General features: G+C 38.1%; 1 pseudogene; it reads right to left on the bottom strand.

Moving 5' to 3' along the window:
• Window positions 1-2188: 2188 nt before the first annotated feature.
• LOC122643549 lies at window positions 2189-13570 on the bottom strand (annotated as a pseudogene).
• Between the last annotated feature and the right edge of the window lie 8974 nt (window positions 13571-22544).

Below are 22544 nucleotides of genomic sequence, written 5' to 3'. Positions count from 1 at the left end.
TTGTCAGATACGTTGAAGAGCTGAAGATCGGTGAGGTTGGCGATCTCTTGTGGGAAACGGGCAGAGAAAGAGTTGTACTGAAGGAAAAAGGCACGGAGTTGGGAGCATTTGAAGATGGATTTAGGTATAGAGCCGTTGAAGTGGTTGGACCGCAGACTAAGCTTGCAGAGCTCCTGAAGATTAGAAAGGCGATCAGAGATAGGGCCAGAGAGCTGTAAACGAGGTAAGCGGAACTCACGGACTCGGCCATTGTAGCAGAGGATACCACGCCAGTCGCATGGGGGCGGAAGGAGTAGGTGAATTCCAGCCGGTTAAAGCACCAAGAGGGTCGTTCAGATTAAGCTTGAAGGATGTAAGGGCTTCAATCTCTGCTAGAACAAGTGGGCTTCTTTGAGCGTAGCAAGAGAAGAAAACAGAGATTAGCCTCTCTCAAGAAGAGAAGGAGACGCCATGGATGATAATGAAAAGTGAAAATCAAAAGTAAAAGTACTACTCCCTCTATGTCTCTCTCCGCCGATCACCTCACTCTACTGCTCGGCTCTTCCCCTGCTGCTCACCCGAGCCTCAGTCCGCCAATCCCCTCACCTTGCTGCTTCCCCTGTGTTAAGGTGGTACATTTGCTTTCTCATTCTGCTGCTCCCTCCATGGTGGACGGCTCTCTCCGCCGATTGCCTCAGTCTGCTGCTAGGCTCTTCCCCTGCTGCACACCCGAGCCTCTCCCGTCTGGAAACCTAACCTAATCGATTTGGGAAGGTAAGGTTTCTCTGTTTTAATTTTTTTGAATTTCCTTAGCACATTTAGTTTGATTCATTTCTTATATCCTTGTTAGGTGAGATCTGTTCTGGCATGATTATTAAATCCAGGGGTATTTGTTGCATTTCTTTGCTTTATTAGCTATAGTATGCTATTGGTACTGGTATATCTCTATTGGCTCACTCTTCCTCTGTGTAGTCTCTTCGGGTGTTTGGTTGAATTTTACAATTTCTCTCTTTAAGAGATACCCATTTAGTCATTTCTCATATCCATCCTTGGCAATGCCATGCAGAGAGTCTATATGTTTGTATTTGCTTTTGTTTTTGGTACTGGTAGTTGGTCATTGTCAATTACCACTCTATGCTAAATGAATTCTTGCTTTCTGAGTTCTTGTTAGACTTGCATATGCATTTGTTCCTTATAGATGAACAGACTTATGCCCACAGTCATTCAACAAACCAGGCTCTTTCTGGGTTCTTAATTCTGAATTATTCTTGTTAGACTTGCATATGCATTTTTTCCTAATAGATAAACAGACTTACGACAACAGTTATTCAACAAACCATGCTCTTTGCTCTTTCTGAGTTCTTAATTCTGATTTATTCTTGTTAGACTTGCATATAGATGAACAAACTTATGACCAAATGCATTTTTATGTTAGCTAAACATAAAACAATGAAGCCCTATGGAACTCTGAAAGATAAAGTGTATACCAAGGGAAATTTGAAGCTGACCAACCAAAGATTAATGGAGAGAGCCACTATTTTATTTGACAGCCTCACCAAGAGAAATATTGGCATAAGTCTATTTTTCTACACTTTATAGTCTGACAATTTAGATTTTTTTTGATTGATTGCCCCTGAACTAACATGGATTATGCAGATATGTGAGTCTTTAGCTCAAAAAGGAAGAGCACCTGGGTTTGGTCCCAGGAGATGATGGTTCGAGTCCATCAAGACTCTCATGTATGATTGAGTAGGTTCTTTATTTACTGTTATTGGATTTCTATTTAAATCTGGGTTCTTGATGATGGTGGTGAGACTATTTACATGTCCTCCTACTTTAGTTTCTTTTACTGTGTTACTCAAGAATTCACTCAGTTTTGGGGTCGGTGATCCTATAAATCAGCTATTCACTGTCTCAGGTATTATGAGTGCACTAGGTTTTGGGGTTTTTTTGTAGATTTTTCTTCGTACTACTGGTATAAGTTTCTGTCTTCCCTTTTGATTTTCTTGGTGAATAAGATCTCTCAAAATGAAACTAGCTTGATTAGGTGTCTCAAGCTAATATGACCCATTTTGAACCTTCTTTCCTTCTTTCTTTCTTCTTTTTGATTTCCTTGTGAAAATTTGCAATCTTATGAAATGTGGGAACTGGTATATAACTTCTGATTTTGCTTCTTACCAGCTTTTCTTTCCATATATGTAGCTACTTATCAATGTGGCAGTTTAATCGAAGCCGTGGAACTTAGAAATGCTCCTACAAGTGCCATCAAAGACCCGAACAATGGAACAGACAAGGCCACAATGACTGCTAATCAATAATAAACTCTGAATCTGGAGGCTTATGGGCTTATTTTTTTAATGACATGGAAGCCGATTCTCAAAGCACTCACGATTGGTGTAATCATCAATGCATACTTTGTTATCGGATTGACCAAAGTGGTGAATATTGCTACCTTCGAGCTAAGTTTCCCAGTTGGCAGGTTCAGTGTCATTTGAGAATACACATTTGATCCATGCATAAGATATCCCAATATAGCCATTGGTGCGTAACTCATAGTACAAACAACAAAGCAAAGCAACACGACCTGCAACAAGAAACAAGGTTAAAAACAGAAAATTAAAGCCTAGGCAGCCAGAAGCTGTTCATTTCAAGGTTAAGTACCTCAACATTCACTTGACAGATTTCTAGAAATTTATATAGAAAAAAAAAAACAGAAGAAATTGATTGTATTCCTTATCTCAAACATGTAGTCCTTATGAAATTGAAAGAGGGATAAGTTAAAAACAGATCTACAAATGGGAATATGCTTGATTTAAAGACTTGCTTCTAATTACCTTAGAAAACTGATGTTGGTGTTTCATTGAAGTATTAAGGTGGGGAAAACTGGATGAGCACAATAGCTGAAAGAATATAAACTAACAGCAGTAGGGATACCACTCAAATTCAAAAGCCTTCCTCTTCCATGAAACCCAACTCCATCAACTTCTCCAGTCTAGAAAACAGAGCCAATGATAACTTAATAGCATGGTTTCTTATTTTATTTTCCAAAGCCATTGGACTATTGGAAAAAGAGCTCAAGGGGAAGAAGTTCTTCACTGTGCTGGCAGCACAGTGCAGAAGATGAGCAGCCTTGTGCTGGTCAACAGCATCAGTCTTTGACAGTAATCCACACCAACAAGAAAAAGAATTTAAAAAATTATAATAATAAAGACAAGGACATTTCTACATTGCATACTAGATAACAATAGCTGGTAATATCATATCAGTTCAGCAGTATGAATCCTGATGGATTTGAACCATCATACCCTGGAATTCCCAGGTGCTCTACCATTTGAGCTAAAGACTCACCTTAAAAAAAACATGTTAGATCTCAATCAACATCTCCACCAAATTTTCAGGTGAAGTTTTTGGCCATATCCTAAAATAGCAGCAGCAAGCAATGTCATTCATGAGAACAAGAAAGAAAAAAAAAACGATTAAAGTACTTGATTTCATACTTCCACTGATTAGACAAAGGAAACAAACCTTTAAACGGGTTGAGCCCTCTATCATGAAGGCATAAGGTTGTCTGCCAAATTTTATTAAGTTATTCAGTTGCCATTTTATCTGTTTGCTTTGTCATTTACAAGAGTCCATTTTGGTTCTACATACTGGTTAGCAGGAAACTTTTCGGCTTGAACAGCAACACTTGAGCTGGTCAAGTGAGATAAGATTCTTTTACACTTATCTCCTATGGCATGCTCAACAGAACTCTTCAAGTTAGGGTGACAATTATTGATCTGACCATCAACTTTACATAAACCAAACAAAGAGGGTATTGAAACGCTAGCAAGAAAGGTGAGGAATGGGAAGGAGATCATTTATGCAGAGATGGTAATATGGAACCATAGAACAGATAATAGGAATGATTGGTCAAAGAAACAGTTAGTTTAGATTCATGTTTATGTTATATCTTAAGTAGAAACAGCAATGACTGAAGCCACACCACATCTCAAGGCTTCTGTTTCTTTAGTACCTCCTCCACCACACCTCATCCCTTTTACTTTAGTATTTTCCAAGTCTATATTTATTAAAGGGCCTTGGCTGGGTATATGGAAGTTTTAGAAATTTTCATTTCAAGTTAGTTTAGTTAGTGAAGGGTAAAGATTTTGCAATGGGTTTATCTTCAATTAAAACCAAGTGGCTTGTCCTTAATTTAAAAGGGTTTGATCAATCTCAGACATTACCTACTATTGTAAGATAAATTATTCAGAGAGAGGGGGGGGGGGGGGGAAGACATGATGTGCACATTAACAGTAATGACATGGCACAGGATGTCTGAGACATGCAATGTACTCAAGCTGTCAAGCATGATAAACTATAATCAATCCAAACGGCCTAGATTTTAGTGCTTTCATGGCGATACCTCTAAACGAATTTGAATGCAGATTGAATTCGGATTTTCAACCATCCGTTTACATCGTTGTTTTGTGAAACCCGGACCTTCCTCCCCCTAGCAGATACAATTCACTCTCAATCCATATGTCTTAGATCATATTATCTTTTACTTGTATTCTAGAACGTGTTGAATCTTCAAAAACCTTCAAGAATCATTATTTACTTAATTTTTTATTGTTAAGTATTCGGATTTTTTTTTCGGACAGATTTTATCGGAGTACTTGGATTTTTTCCCGAATATCTCTAAACGAATGTTCAAACTAACAGTTCACAGAAGAATATTCAAACTAAAGTTATGATTAGATGAAGATGGCAATGGTCTGATTGAGTTCTACACAGAAACCAAACCAAATCACCAAATAGGGTGTTCTGATTAACAAAACATTGAATTCTAATATCCTTCTTCATAGTTAGGGAGATGAGAGAGATGACAGAGAGATAACCTTACCGTAAATTGCAGCGGGAATACCTTCCTGAGAAATCCAAGCCCCCAACTTCTACTTGCTACCATCTCAGATTATGGGTTTTCAAACATTGCTCACAAATCCAGATTTGTTGCCTCTGGTTGGAACTTGGAACTCAAGAGATTTTGCTAGTTAGAATAGTTGCAATCATGAAAAAGGTGGAGTTTCCAGAAACTGAAGTGATGCCTAGAATGGGAAAACAAAACATATTTCCGTTTTCAGTATTCAATCAAATGGTTTTTTTTTCCACATAAAATACAAAAATAATGAGGAAGAAATCAAAATTTTGATATGAGATATGGTTCCTTTCATTGTTCGGTCTTTCTTTTCTCCAGAAATCATTTATTCTCTTCAGTGCAACTTCTAGTGATATGTTTAGCTTTGCTACCTAAACCAGCCTAGTTCGGAACAATGGCGTGAAGATCCTAGTGATATGTTCAACATTGCTACCTGCACTATCGAATTCCACAAATCCAATTTCTTCTTCTCTTGTGGGTTTCTCCAGAAATGGACTCAAATTCGTCCAGCAAAACAATCCTCCATTTCCTTTCAAACACTCAATGCCAGCTTTCCTCAAGCCTTCTATGATCATTTATTATGTAAAAGCACATCAGCTCCAAACAGCCCACTAGAAAGGAAGTGAGGATTAGGAACATTAACATGGACCCAAGGATTTTCCTCAAAATATCCACTGCTTCCTGATTTCCTACCCTGTTCAACAAATATAAGAAGAAAAATAAAAAACTTACAACAAGAATATTAACAAGAAAAATAGAAAAATAAATAAAGAGATAGCAGGCTAAGAAATATATATGATGTGCAATTATATGAAACTAAGCCACTACATGGTTGTAATCGAAGAAGTAAGACAAACAATGATACAACAAAGGCTATCTAGCTTCTAGCACATCACTGATTCTTTCTTCCTAATCTGATCTTGGTGTGAAGGAACAAAAGCAGAGATCCATATAATGCATGCAAAATGGAGATAGAACACTGGGTTAGACGGAACATGTATTAAGACAGTCCATCAGAACATGAAATTAAAGCACATAGATTGCACAAAATTACGACAAACAGTGGCCCTAAAAAAATGAAAACAGGACTAGAATAAGATGAGAGAAAAAGATTGTACGAGTCCCGATGGGTTCGAACCATCATCTCCTAGGAACAAACCTAGGTGCTCTTCCTTTTTGAGCTAAAGACTCACATACCTCCATAAACCATTTTAGTTAAAGTCTATAATAAAAATTTAACGAGTCACACATGGAATGATGTAAAGACCAAATAGTTCAAAGTTCAAAACATATTCTTTCTTTAATTGGCTTCCATGATTAAATAATCAACTAACCGAATCTTTTTTGGTGCACTGATCTAGGAGAAATAAAAAAGGAAAACTCGAACTAACATCTTTCTACCAACTAAGATGCAAGAACAGAGAAAATGATACTGTAACTAACAGCTTTAATCCATTTAAAAAAAAGAACTACATTTGTCGAATAATTCTTGATTAATCTCTGCTATAACTTGACTACAATCTGCTTGAATAATTAATGAAATCAGTTCCTTGATTAACAAATCTACTTAGCACACATAACATGAAGAAATCAAAGTAACATATTTACAGCATGGCTTGAACTATAAAATTTTAAAGAAATATTACTCTAAGAAATTTAATTCATAGGTCCGGAGACCTTAGATGATTATTCCCCCCCACAAAAGCACTAGTGACAAAGGTCTACAGTAGTATTCAGATAAAAAAAATTGAAAACTAAGAATTTGAGATCCTTGAAAAAGGGATTAATTGTTTCATTTCAGATGCGAACTCCAAAACTGAAGGTCAAGAAAGGGGGAACAAAAAAAAGCAAAGAAAAGCTTTGAAACCCCATCCTTCTGCATATTTCTCCTAAGGTCTTTCACCTAATTTTTGCAAGCTGATAGGTTGAAAGATCAAACCTTTTCAGTCCCTGCAGGAAATAAAAATTAAGATAAATCCTTAAGAAGTACAAAGAAAAAAACAGTGAAGTGACCATCACTTAATACGAGAAAATCATCAAGCACAAACACTAACACTGATCGGCAACCATTTTTGAGGAAATAAACAGAAGCGAGCAGAAACAAAAGCTTATAGCTTTTTGGAAACAGATTCCCCAATCGTAGTGGATATGATTTCTCAGAGACAACAATTACGAAACCCTTGTTTGTGTAGATGAGAGCAGGTGCAGAGGAGTGAGAGAGGCTCTCATATCGGGTACTTGAGGATCGAGATTCAGAAACAGAGTAAGAGAGAGAGAGAGAGGATACCGTCAGGGTCGCCTGGAACACAGAGAGGAAGCATGAGAGAGGACGTCGCCGTCGGAGAACTGTACAGAGTTGAGAGCTCATCGATAGAAAATTGGAGAAGGTTTCTACACTGATCGAAAGTCTCCAGGATACCAGTCATATTACGTTTATACCCCTAAATTTAAAATTTAGACCTTATGTTCCTATTTTTATTGTATTCCAACTATGAAATGATCTTTCTATCCCCAAATTTTATTTTCTATTTTGTCCTCAACTATAGTTCAACAAGAGTAGTTGACGTCTTGTTATATTTAGATAAATAACAAACCCTTGTAACGCTAATAATTTCCCTTATAAAAATATATCAACAGCAACGGAGAAATGAAGTGTGGAATCAATTGAGACATTAGCTAATTTCAGAGTACAGGTCTGCAATGCAACAAAGAGATTTAATTAAAAAACAAAAAAGGGAAATTTTCATAGACACCCCCTGTAATTATATTAGATATCACAGACGCCCCAAACATTATCAAAATATCGACTTTCCACCCTGATATTAAACACAGTTAGCTTCTACAGTTAAAATATCCATTTTAACCCCATTACTTAAAATATCTCATTCCGTCTTCTTCCCTCTTCTTTCTAATTCTTCCCCTAACGTTAAGCACAACAGGAACATTTTGTTGTTGAATGCTTCACCAGAGTAGAGTGGAGGCTCTGGTGGAATGGATTAATGGCTAAAATATTAAAGAAAACAGAGGATTCTAGTAGGGTTAAAAACACTTGCATTTTATTCGAATCACCATATAAATGAATTTCTACTCGGTTTTATGGAAAAGATAAGATCGAAACTCAACTCCGACGATAGACGCAGAAAGAGAAAGGTTGTGTTTCAGCAAAAGGAGTGAAAGAGATATGTTAAGCATTTGTGGCAAAAAGGAAAGCAAAGCAATTAAAGAGAGGCGATGTGGGTTATTTATTTCGCTGTCCAGGTATTTAATGCTAAAACCGGCCGCTTTAGTAAGACGTTCTGAAGAGGATCTCATCTAACAAATAAAAATACCCAGAGAGAGCTATTTTGACTTTTATGACTGCCTTAGGGTAAGATCAATGCACCTTTTTTTCTTCCTCTTCTTCTTCTTCTCTCTCTCTGAAACCAAATATATAGTATCTTCTCCTCACCGTCCGAGCTTTGATTTATCCCTTTCTTTCATTAATTCCAGTGAGGATGTTTCTTTTTCTGTTTTTATTTAGTTTCTGAATTCCACAATCTTGAAACGCCTTCTTCCTTCTGCCCAACGAAGACGATGAGATAGAATAGGGGATTTTACCTTAAGGGTATTATGGGGAGTTCATACTCTGGTAAAGGTAATTTTTCGATTTACAAAAATTAACAGTTAAGTACTTAACTGCAGAGACCTAACGGAGTGGATTACATTGAAATAAAATCATAAATTAGGGGTGTCTGTGATATTTTGATAATATTTAAGATGTTCATGATATTTGATATACTTATAGGAGATGTCCGTGAAATTTTCCCAAATTGCTATCAGCAACATAATGACTATTACAGCAACACAAAAGAAGGAACAACTGCCCCAAGTTAAAGAAGAGTGAAATTGAAGTTCCTTAAGTGTAGAAAGGGTTGGGGCTCTCCTTCCCAAGGGAAGACAAGAATGCATTGTGGTTGTTTAAACGAGCAGAATTATGAAACGTGGATGGGGGAATTGAGCCATCAGTTTCTATGAAGAGGGGTTTTGCATCTGGTGGAAGTGGGCAAAAACAATAACCGTTATTGTGGAATGAAAAATCAATATCAGGACATTTTCATAAATAAATAAATAAAAAAAACCTCTTCCAAATCACCAAATTTCAGCAATTCCAGTTCAAGGAAGGTAACTAAAAGGCAAAAAAAGGTAAAAAATCTCAATCAATTATCAAGAGAAGTGAGGTCCCTCATACAGAAACTGAGACAAAGAAACTCGTCAGCTACATGTCCAAAAGAGAAGAAATTTAGGTGGTCTCTCAATTCTGTTGTGCTTAACTACTCAAATAGAAGTCAATCATCATCAAAGAGAAAAAGACAACTTCAAGAATCTGAAAGCAGAGGTGCTAGAAAGGATTGTACTTTTGTTCCATTAGATTTAAACGACTGCGAAGTGCTTCAAACAGAAACAGAAAGAGCAATAGAACTATAGTGCCAAGTGAAGAAAGGGAAAGCCTCTGTTTTGCTCAAGGAAGAAAAGGTGGACACTGGTGGGAATACATAGGAAACTATGAAGAATAAAAAGTGGAAGAAGCTGGTTATACTTTAGTGTAGAAATCAGTATACTTTGAAAGGGAAATGATATATCAACAATGGAAAAGGAAATCACTGACAAACTTTGCTTGTTGATTTTATGGTACAAAATGAAAACAAGAGATTGATGAATGCATTATTCTACCATTATCAAAGTGTCAAGCATAAGTTTTACTAATTGTGTTTGTCAACATTTCTATATAAATCTCTTGTTCCAATGTAGTTGTAGTAAAGAAGCCATCAGCTCTCCAATGTGATAATGTGTGAATTATCACAAGACAGTTTAGCAGCTATAGTGACATAGGACAACAAAGAACAATATTGAATTATAAGACCAACCAAAAAAATCTACAAGCAACACAAAGTAGGAAGTTGGAGAAAAAAGAAGACGAATTATCTGTACGTAAGCTAAGAACTGATGAAGAAAAAGAAAGAGATGGGGACTTTTCACCATTGACGATGTTATGGCTTGAACCACTTTAGAAGAGAAGATCTCTAACACACATACATACAAAATCAAACTCAAATACTCCCATATACACCGTAAAACTCAATTAAGTTAGAAATGCATATGGTTTTCTCTTTTCTGATAAATCAAACTCAAAAAATTACTCAGAAATTTAGGTGGTCTCGCAATTTGTTGTTCTTTTATTAGAAGTTGTGACAAAGGATGGGAAATGGTTGTGCTTAAAGCTAACTAATGAGTGGTGATTGCAAATTTATACATAGTGTATGGATATGAAGTTGTTGCGAAAACGTGACATGCCTGAGCAAAGATAAACGGACGCTTTTCTTGGATATGGGTCTGATGATTCCAACATTTCTCTGCTGAATTTTAACAACCCTAGTCGCAGGTTAGGGTTTCGGTTTACATAATTGGCAAGGAGAGGAATTGACGCCGGTAGAAGGATCTCAGCTATGGTTTCAGTTTAGAGAAGGACATCAGCCAGGGTTTCAGTTAAGAGTCATGCACAAAGAGCAAGAGAGAGAGAGAAAGAGAGCTTTAGCTTCGATCTACGGTCAAAGATGGAGATGTAGGAGAACTCTGAAGTTCCTTCGGTCTAAGGTGAAGAGAGAATGACGTCCAGCAAGCGAGAGAGTCAAGTTTTACTTGACATTTCGATTTAGTTGTGCCCTTTATGTTGTTCTATGGAACAACAAAACACTTCTAAGGTGTTTCGTCAAAGGCATTCCACAGATCAATATCTTGTCCAGTTTGTTCTTTAATAGTTCTTCCACACTTGAGCAACGAAGGGATTTGAAGTAGATCAACTATTGAATCTCTAAATCAAAGTTAACAATCAACTTGAACTAGCACCAACAACTTGAGATTCAAAACCTCAACGCACCACACCGCAATCACACTTGATGAGAGAGAGAAATGGAAAAGAGAGAAAATTCGTCCAGGGAGGTGGACAAAAAAATTCGGTCAAGACTGCTCTCCCCTCCCTTTGGTGCTATTATATATAATTACAACCACTTAGGATTATGTTGAATTCCTTTATTCACTTTCCTAAATTGAATAGGAAACTGTTGATGAAGATAAGTTTGACTTGCACTCTAACTTGCTTCTAAAGAAAGAAGATATAGAATCTACAAAGGATTTTGTGATATTTTAATTATAAACAATTATATTTGTCAAATAAAATTAATGACAAAAAATAAAATATTACCAACCAAATTTTAATTTTTCAATTAAATGCTATACATAATTAAACTCTTTAATTTGCACATAGGATCCTTCGCTAAAAATATCTCATGATGGACTATAGGGTATGTAATAAAATACTGTCAAACCCCAATCCATCGTACATGTCTTTAATCAGAGATCATATGATCATAATCGGATAACAAAAAATGTAAAACATTATTTGAAATAATATACTACTATGTTTAATAAATAGAAAATAAATTTTGTAAATCATTTATAAAAATGCCACAGGATCCAAATTATGTCTGATTAATCACATGCATTCTTCTCTACTTGATGTTTCTCAATCAAGGGTAGTGGATTCTGTAGACGCTGAATTTTGTTACCACCCTCGACAATGATGACAACTGGACACAGATGACTGATGACGTCCCCCAAGAACTCCTGCCCCCGCACACAAGCCATATCACACCCATATCCTTAGAAATGATTCACAAGACCCTTTTACCAAATGTTGAAGGAGGTATTGCTCACCTTGCCCAATCACATTGGTCCCGCTAATTGGTTAGCGGGTCGTGGGGGTTGTAGGGGGCGGAGCCCTCCGACAGATATTTTTATGAAGAGTTAAAAGAGAGAAAAACCCAAAAAACCCGAGCCACTCTAAAGCACCACCTTTGTAACACTACACCCGCGGCGCCACGATATTGCTTGAAAGTTGAAACCCTTTAATTTACACATAGGTCTTCACCCCCCCTTATTCGAAAGAATTCCAAACTTCGGGAAGAGTGTCCCTAGAGCCTTTTTTCACCCTTTTCGCCTCCTAAGGCCTTCTTTTGTCCGTTTCGGGGTTTGCCCCACCACCAATTCTGAGTCCCTGAGCCTTGTTACCCTGTTTAAAGTTCGGATCACCCAAACCCGACTGTTTGGCCCATTTCTAGTTGATTCCCTTGAAGACTTGAGAATTTTCTATGGTGTAGGTACTCCATCCAAGGATCAAGAATTTGGCTCCCAAAACTGTTACTTTGCCTGAGGTTCTAAGATTCAATACTTGTAAGTTGTTATTGTCACACCCCAAACCCACCCCCCTAGGAGGATTCGATGTGACCGGATGCCAAGTAACACCCTAACAACCACCAGGATCGCTAACACAGTACTCCAACTCATCAACCATCACAATACAGAAAAATCAATGCAGCGGAAAGCAAAGTCTAACAACATAATAACAAGTTTATATTTGAGTTCTAAGTAATACTTATAATTTAATTACATAAGGATTGTTATTTAAACTTTACAATCAGACTGCAAAAAGGTTTATTTACACAAAGAATAACTATAACAACAAAAAGAGGAACCAAGTCCCTTGGGCCCTATCATTAAGACATGCAGTAGTCGCACACACAAGAAAGATCATGCCCCTTGGGCTCTACCTCTGCACAATCATGATCGGTAGCAGCACCAGGAACATCCTCATCTTTCAGCACTAGAATATCGTCACCTGCAAAATCATCTAAAAAGAGAAAATTCTGTGGGGGTGAGCTCCACAGAGCCCAATGAGTGAAAGTAAACCATACAAACATGCACATCAACATACGTATATGCACGAGATTCAATTCTATCTTTTAATCCACCTAACATCAAGTCTAACTCACTAGGTCTTATGCTACTACAACAACTCGGGGAAACACCCTCAGATTCTTCTGCACCTCACTGAGTTGTAACCCCAATTGTTGCATGGAGCCCGCTTAGGTAATGGGTTGTACAACCATCCATCTAGCAGACCTCGATAACCATAGTCAACGCTACACTGGTACTCTTGCAACGTCACAGTCCTTCTCACTCCTCAGATATCTCAGAGCTATAGTAACCAACACTTAAACCCCTATTGGTAAGGGTCGTAGCATAGATACAATTATACTTAACCGAATGCATTCTACATGGTGTAGTCCGAAGTGCACAGTGTTCTCGTATCCCATACTATGGCGCACCATGCCCTTCACTTCCATGCTGACTACGACACCTATCTATTTCAATACCATTCATAAAAATCCAACACATCAAATCATATTTTTAGCAGTACATCTCCAACATTTCAGTAACCAGTTAGAGAAAGGAATTAAAAGCATAAACGCACATAAACTAAGCTTTGAAATAAGTAAACAAAGTTTAAATTAACATGCATACAAACTACAACATGCATTTGTTAGGATATCAAGTCATCAAGTAGACATATTAAGCCATATACATCCATCCCAAATAGAATTTAATTACAAGATTCCTTATATAGTTTTCATGAATGAATGACAATCAAAGGATCTAATCTAATACAAAAACATTCCTTAAAACAAAACAATGTTCATCCCACTCACCTTGATCTGTGAAAAAGTTTGCTAAGGATTCAAGGTCTGAATTCTGACAAGCTTCACCATGTGTAAGTGATTTCTCTCCTAATTGATTCATAAGACTAATTAGGATTCCTTTGTAAGAAGTTATTTAAATCATGTATGTAGTTATTAAGTTCAATTCTCTTGGGGTTTTTGTCTTAATTTTAGTGGTACATGGATTAGGTTGGCCCTTCACAAGGTTTGGAATCAAAATCCAACAAAAATAGGGCAAATCCGGGTCTGTAGAGACATCCAAATGGTCAGGCTCACCAAGGTCTGGACGTCCGGGCTTGGTCATCTGGTTGTGCTACACTGTATTCGAATTCTTAGGGGTTTTCGCTCAGAAATGCCATTTTAAGGCCCTGAGAAGCTTGGGTACCTTATGAAATATGCAAAGCAAAAAATTGGGTTATCTTTACCCAAAAACATGGCTTAATTAAAAGCTAACATCTCAAATTACATTCATGGCAGAATTTTGGGGTTCAAACTCAAACTTGGGCAAAATCTATGATGCCAAGATATCCATGAGTTTGAATCTTTTCCATTTGGGTTTGATTCAGACCAAGCATGAGTGGTATAACCATGCATGCATGATCCAAGGTGTTAAGAGTTGAATTATCCCTTGAGTTAATGAAATTCAACAATGAAAAGAAAGGTCTCAAGGTAGAGGTTCTTACCTTGAGATGAACTGGAGTAAGATCCACAAGTGTTGCAGCAATTTGGTAGGCTTCTCCTTCAATTCTCCCTTCTCCTCTTCTTCTTTTTCTCTTCTCTAAGGTAGGACTGATTCTAAGTTTTGGAATGAAAGAGTGGAGTTGAGAATTGAGAAGTAATTCTTATATATGTGTTTAGGCCTCTAAGGTCCGTTTGGCTGGTCCTACTAGGAATTAGGTGCTTAGTTCATAAGGGTGTGTTTGGTTAACTTATAGTAAGTAAGATGAATCAATGGCTGACTAGTCCAAGCGGTTACAGGTTTCACTTGGTTAAGTAACTCGGAACGTAGGTGGAAACCCGATCATATTTGCATACTGGTGATCAAAGGCTAGCAGATGTATACCCAAATAAATAAAAATATTAATAAAATAAAACCCCGCAGCCTTAAAGGATTAGGTTGCAAAGGACGAGTCAGAGGAAAATGACATTTACTATTGGTTATACATCAAGGAGTGTATGGAGAAGCTACATGGAGTGGGTACTCGTCTCTCCCCTGGAGTACAAGCCCTCACCCTCGGCGTACCTTCTTTTCAATCAATCACTTGATCAATACACCATAAGGCACTGATAACTGTGACCTTCGGTTCGGGGCCTATGACCAAAGTTTGAATTAGCCCGATTTTTGGACACTAGTGTAACAGTTATTCTGTCCAAGATTCCAAGATTCAATACTTGTAAAGCCGTTACACTATCGAATAGAGGATAAGTCAGTTGTTTGTCTCCACTTGAGATGGGGGATGCTTTCCATCTTGCATTTTTCATATTCGCATTGGTTTAGTGTACAAGTATACATTTCTATCATTAACCTTTGATTTTGGCATATTATAGACTCTTAAGTATTCATGTGTAGTGTACATAGTAGTTAGTATAATGTTGTTTAGTTTTATTTGAACAATTTATGCATCATCATTTAGCCATGCATATTGGTATAGGACATTCATAAAGGGAGAATATTCGAAAACAAGCATTTAGTAGAAAGACCGGACGAGGGGGTGCCTAACGCCTTCACACTCTCGTAATCTGACCACTTATCCCAAATCTCTGACCAGACCAAACGGAATTGTGTAGCCCTGTGTGGGTTCTAGGCCCTAGTAACCCTAGGTGGCGATTCCATTCCATATGATTACATAACCTCCATCCCCCGATAATTGACATAAGGCCTTCTTTCCATCGAGGAGCATGGATGACACCCACCTTCCGCAAACGAGTACCACCTCACGGGAAACACCACCCCGAGTCACAGATTCCATGTTAAGCATCTCTTTCATTCACGATGTGCAATCACAAATCCAACGTACCGATATATAATCCATGTGACCTCAACCATTGGTGTACTAAAATTTGTAATGTAACATAGTAACGATTAGGATATCTGCCATTCCACGGTCCTAAAAATCGGTTAACCTTTTGGGATTGGTGTGGTGTTTGTGTGATTACACTTTCATTAAAAAAAAAACGATAAGGATATCTCAGGTTCAAGGGTTTCTAGTGACAGGTACACATATCTCTTTAATACGACAGACAACAACACATGTGAGAATTTGTACTAGATTCTTTTTATACACACACATTATGTGTTTACATTTATGTCATGAAAACAAGTTTTCTAGTGCCATACAATGTACCGACCATGTGAACAAGATGTCCGATCCCATCCCTAGTCGAGAACGGTTTTGGGTGAATACCCATTGAACAAACTTATAAGCCCATAAATGAATTCATCTAATAAAAATTATAATTGCAAAGAGATCCATGCCTGAAATGAACTGGGTTTGATGGACATAGTCCAACACTTACGACCTTCGATAATGATCCATCACACCCAGGAGGGGTTAAAGCCAATAGAAAGTTGAAGGAAATCAAAATTTGGGTAATAAAACTGTTTCATATGTTGAGCTCAAGTAAAAAAAGGGAATTTCCAGAGTCTCCATGCTAGTTTCCCAAGAAGAGCCCGACTTTGGGTTGTAGGGTCTCTAAGTTCCAGACCACCTTTCTCCTTGGATCTGCAAAGTCAGTACCCGAAAACCCAACATATTTTCTTTTTATCCTAGCTATTCCTCCAATAAAAATGAGTAGCAACTTGATAGATCTTAGAATGGTGTGAAGCTGGGAGCTTGAAGTGTGATGCCGTATAATGTTGGATTTATGTGTCCATCAAACCCGGTTCGATCCATTTACTTTGTATTGAATCTTTTATACATTTTGGTTTAATATTATCACATGCGATATAAGCTTTTTGAGCATTATGTGTCCATAACGACTAGGGTTTGGGTTGGGCACCCTTATCATATGGTCTTCGCATTGAGTATGCCTTGACATGTTGATGTCAGGGTATGAATGCAAGTAAACATTATGATGTGCATTGGCGAAGAATCTACTTTATCGATTCCCTCATGTATTACTGCCAGATGTGGGGTGGGATAAACATGTGTCACCGAGACCTATACGTGAGAGTACCTTGTCATTGCAAAATGTGACCGCATTCTTTGGATCATTAATGACTAAGATTCAAGAGAGTCAAAGCCGGTGTTCTGAGAATGCGTGAACATTTTGTGAGTAAGAGAGTTACTCAACATGGTCACCATTACTCAATCGGGGAACATCAAGATAGAGATTGTCCGTGCATGGTCGGATCAGATTCTGGATCCAGTGTCATTTTAGAAAGGATTTTTGCAAAACCTATTGTACATAAAATGATATATTATATGCAGTTTTAATTGAAAATATTTTATCGTGTTTTGCGGGATCCGATCATGTACACAGACACTCTCGTATGGACATGTTCTATGGAATGGGGTTTGGCAGTACATGTGTACATGTCCTAGATTTCATAATGATGATGTTGATTAGTGGTGGGTTGGTACATAGTAATTAATTATTATGTGAGGGTATAAATAGAATTTGCTAATTAATTATTTATTTATTTAATTTATTGGATAAGGTGCTATTTTTATTTATCCATTAAATATAAAATAAATAATTAATTAAACTATTCCTTATTAGATTCTGCTTCTTCACCAATTAGAAGTCCATCAGGTTTAAATAGGTTCAAGTCAAAGAGGAGAAAGAAAAACAGACTTTCACTGGGATTTTTTCCAAACAGGGCTTTAGAAGCCCTATCTATTTAAATATCCAAAAACGTGGAGGGGAGCCCCACGTTTCCAGCCTTGTGCATTTTGGGTGCTCCCTCCTCTTCCACGATTTTGGTTCTCTGTCTCTCTCTCTCTCTCTCTCTCTCTCTCTCTCTCTCTCTCTCTCTCTCTCTCTCTCTCATTCTTCTTGCTCTCTAGCTTTTGAGAGTTAGGCTTTTGGAAACCCAGGATTGCTCTTGAAGATTTGAAGAAGAAAATTTGGTTTGACTTGGAGAACCTTGGCTACACCATTGGAGGTTCAGATCTGTTTACCTGGTGTGCTCGTTAGAGGAAAAAGCACTGTCTTTTGGAGGAGCAACACTTGAGGCTCATCAGGTTAGCAAGTTTTTGTTAATTCTGCTTGTTTTAATCATATAATTATTCATGGGATGTGAAAAAAACCCGAATTGATCTTTTTCTGTTGTGCATTCGGGTATGGGATGGATCCCTCTTTCCATGGGATGGAAAAGAGATGAATTTTCTCTCTCTTAGGGATCCCATAATTTTATGGCACAAGAAAGAGAAGGATTGGGTTACACCAGGGTTCCCATGGGTAGCCCTAAATTTAAATAGGGTCACAGTAGGGCACCCATGGGTGACCATGGGAAACCCTAAAATTTAAATAGGGTGCCCTAAGGCAACCCAGACTTCCAATTCTTGTGAACCCAAGATGATGCTTCTTATTGGTTTTCTAGGAGAACCAAGGAGATGATCCCACGAACTGCTATTTAACTAACACATAATTGTTCATGGATAATGCAACATATTTTAACATGACTTCTTTCCCGGCATGTTACAAGAGGTGTGCTTCCACCCCTGCAATTTGTTCCTAGTTTTCTCGTTTATCTCTCTAAATAAATCAAGTTTGAGATTCCAATTTGAGAAGATAAAGCGAGATATTTTTAGGAGTATTGTCTTAAGGAATCTTAAGGATGCAGGAGAACCACTTCTTGAATCAAGGAGCTGTGTTTGGGCTAAAGACAATGCAGATTAATCCTTTGCCCACTTGTTCTACAGTAGAGATCGAAGAAATCCTCGATATTATGGATTTCCTAAAGGGACACTTTAGAGAAGAGAAGAGTATCATCAGCGGAAAAAATGAGAAATTGGACAGGATATGTTACGAATCTTTATACCATAAATGAGGCCATCAACTTTAACTTTTGAGAGAGTTGCAATAAGAGCTTGAGAACAAATGACGAAAATCGCAGAGGTTCCTTGCCTAATGTCTCTTGAGGGGGAAATTGTACCTTGAATTGAACCATTACTAAGCAAATTATATGAAATGGAGGAGATGCAAGACAAAACCATGTCGACCCATTTCCTACAAAAACCAAGGTAGAGGAGTACTCTTTCTATGAATGACCATTCAAGCCGGTCATACGCTTCTTTCATATCCAATTTCAGGGCCATAAGCTTCTTTTTTCCCTTTCTTTTTAAGCCTAATATAGTGGAAAGCCTCATGGTCAAGAAGTATATTATCAAATATTAAATGGTTTGGAACAAAGGCCGACTGGGCTGAGGAGATGATGCCATCAAGGAGACCTTTCAGTCTAGTAGCTACAATCTTAGTGGCTATCTTAGATGCAACATTGTAGAGGCTTATCGGCCGAAAGTGATTTATAGTTTCTGGTTGATCCCTCTTGGGAATCAGGCAAAGCATAGTATCATTTGAGGCTTGAGGCATTACTCCACTGACAAAGAAGTCACACAAAGAATTATTGATGGTTGAGGCAACCAGGTCCCAAAAACGTTGGTAGAATGCTGGTGGGAGGCCATTCGGATCGGGAGCTTTCAGAGGAGACATTTAAGAAAGAGCTGCCTTTATTTCCACTTCGTCAGGAACCCAACATAAAAATTTATTATCATGAGTTCCCACTTTGGGAAAAAATGGATTGCAACACCATGTGGAGAGCATTATCGTTGACCCCTTCACTAGTAAAAAAATCTTTATAGTGATGAAGCACCTCTTAAGAAGTTTCTGATTCAGATTCATACCATTGACCTGTAGATAGTCGCAGCTTTAAAATCTTATTCCAAGTTCGGCGAAGGATAGTTATGATATGAAAAATATTTGTATTGCGATCTCCGCTATTCAACCACAAGACTCTTGATTGTTTTTACCAAAAAATTTCTTCCCGTTGAAGTTCGATTGCAAGCAATTCATATGCTTCTTCTCTTTAATCTTATTTGCCTTAGAAGGGTTCTCCTGGAGCTAGGCCAGTTCATGCTGAAGAGAAATAATCTTACGCTACACATGTCCAAAGGATTCTTTGTTCCATAAGGTGAACATAGATTTTTAGTGGAATGTTTTTTTAGGAGCACCTCACAAGGTTGTCCAATAGTTGTAATGCTCCAAGCCTTGGCAACAGTATTCCAACAGTCTAGGTGGGAGAACCACATTGCCTCGAATCTGAATGGTTTGGCACCGCAAGATCTTTCCCCCTCAGTGTCCATGACCAATGGAAGGTGATCTGAACCAATAATAGATTTCATGTGAACCACAACATTACCAAATGAGCTACGCCATTCTTGGTTAGAGAGGACCTTGTCTAGCCGAATGCGAATATTAGCATCACCTCTTCGGTTATTGTAGACATTGAAATTTTACCACCACCCCTGGCAATGATGACGACGGGACACGGATGAGAAACGTCGCACCAATCCCCCTGAAAAAGCCCAAGAAAATAAGGCCCACAGGTTCAGATAGACCCAAAACACCAAAAAGGCCCATTTAAGGCCCAAAAAGCATGAGGAAGGGCCTACACTATCCACAGCGCTGTGGTCAGTCCCCCACGGCATCGTGGAGGCCTCCCCCGATAGCGTGGCAAAAAACCACACCGCCATGGGGGGTTGTGATGTTAGCCTGTTGAAGTCATCCACTGCGCCATAGACAGATCCCCCACTGTACCGTGGAGGTTTTCCATGGCGTCGTGGATGTGGGACACCCCCTATAAATAGGAGCGTCCCCCTCCCCCCATTTTCATGGATTCCAAGGGTAGGGAGACCCTCTCAGCCTGTTTCTAACCCCTTTTATCCTCATTCCCCCTCTTATGGGTGTCCACCTGAGCAAGATCCCTGAGTTATGGGTAGATCCATCGATTACCCATTCAAGTGAAGAATAATCCCGCCCTAATCAAATCATTATTCTGTCTGTAAATGGATAACGAAACTTCCTTTTTATAGCCATTATTCTCTTCGATTACAGATAACAAAGCACACATCCAGAGAGTCGTCATTCTGTTCAAAGAACCGTTATTGATCCACCCATCTGTCTCCGCTTGAGCCAGGAGACCGCCAAGATCCGAGGAATATTCGCATAAAGGTATAATTATTGCATTTTTATTGTTACAATGTAGTCTTTAGTGTTTCTCGCTTCAATGCACATAATATAAATAGGAATAGAATGTATATTACATAGCCCTATGTCATAGAGAGGGAATATTTGTCCCTCCAGCATCTATAATTGAAAGACCGGTTTTACCGGGCAAGATGGGTGCCTAACACCTTCCCATGCTTGTAACCTGATCCCTTACCTGAATCTCTGATCAGACCATATGGAATCTTGTAGCCCGTTTTCGTTTATAATGGATAGGGCTACACCCATCAGGTCCTAGGCCCCAACCCTAGGTGGCGACTCCTCATTTGTTTTAATATTCTTACGAATCATGACCCCTACCCCATGATGATGCGTCAAAATGATATCCCCTTTTTAACCGGCCAGTAACCACTCAACATGAGGCTGAGGAATCCTCATCATCGGGGACCACGGTATTTATAGTTATTATTTCAAGTATAGGAGGGATTGTGGGTTCCCAAGTCCATGAGATAGCACACATCCATCATATTACGAAAGTAGGTGATGTCTTGCGTCCCCTACGAGCTTCCACCTATTTTTTTTCCATGCAAAACCACAAATGAATTAAAATCCCCTATGAAAACTCATTTCCCTTGTCTGTTATTGCCATTGGTAATGAGTTTCTCCCAAACCTGATGTCTGCGCACTCTAACAAAATCATCATTCACCAGTGGATAACTGAGTTTACTTGTGTTTTGTGGATGGTGTGGTCTTTAAAAATTCTTTCTAAATTTGTGACATTTTTTTAGAGGCTGTTAGCTGGAGGTATTGTTTTATGTTGTAGAACAAAGTTCCAAAATACCTTTGAGTGTTCCCAGTTATGTCCAAGGTTGATTAGTTTTGATTGATTTCAACATTTTTTTCGTTGAGTCTCTTGAAGGGACACATCCGTTAAGGAAGGTGTCTCCAAGGGGTCCTTCTTCTCTATATATAAAGGACTTGTTTGGACACTTTGTATGAGATTTATAAGTGTTACTACACACTCTCTTGTACTCAATTTCTCTCAAATTTTCTTTCTAGTTTTTTTTATTGTTTTGAGAGGTCCTGTTGACTAAGCACAACCCGAACGTGTCTCGACAGAACTAGTGAAACGACTATTGGAGGGGCCAAGAGCTATTTTATCTTGGAGACTGATTTGCAAGAACCCGACATGCACCATATGGAGCATCTACAATCTTCAAGAAAATGTCCATTGCCATGACTCAGCCCCTTAAGTTTCTCAATGCAATTTTAGGTTTGTGACGTCATATTTGGTGCTTGAATTTGCCGACATCAACTTTGGTTTGTCTTTAAATCAAATAAGTAATCTAAACCCTTGTTACATGTATTTTTCATGTATGAATTAGATGATATATTCCCAACATGTATTCCTACTAAAGTGAAGTTACCAATACATTTTCAAGATGATTTGGTCTGTGTGTTTTGTAAAAAAAGAATTTAAACAAATTGACACTTGCTTCTTTTGTTTGATTTCCCCAAACATCTTTATGTTGCATGACTATGGGGTTGAGAATTGAGGAATTTCAAACTCCATCTATGTCACACCCCAACCCCTACCCTAGGATTTTGGTATGACTAGGATGTTTACCAACATCCCAAACCACCACCAGGATCTCGATGCAGTGACTTGAATCACAGTCAACTCAAAATACAACTATCCCATGTACATCAGAGTGCGGGAAGAAACACTTTTACATTAAGAGCAAAAGTAAAAGTAAGAGGGCAAAAGCGTTTAACATAACAAAAGGAATTCGATTGTCTAAATGATAGATAATTTAATATATTACATTTTATCTCAAAAGATCATCTAAAAGTTAAAACAGCATTAAATAAAGTTACAGGAGTTT

This window comes from Telopea speciosissima, chromosome 10 (assembly GCF_018873765.1).
Source record: "Telopea speciosissima isolate NSW1024214 ecotype Mountain lineage chromosome 10, Tspe_v1, whole genome shotgun sequence".
NCBI classification, from domain to species: Eukaryota; Viridiplantae; Streptophyta; class Magnoliopsida; order Proteales; family Proteaceae; genus Telopea; species Telopea speciosissima.
Note: the sequence above shows the minus strand (reverse complement) of the source record. Positions and strands in the feature narration are given on the sequence as shown.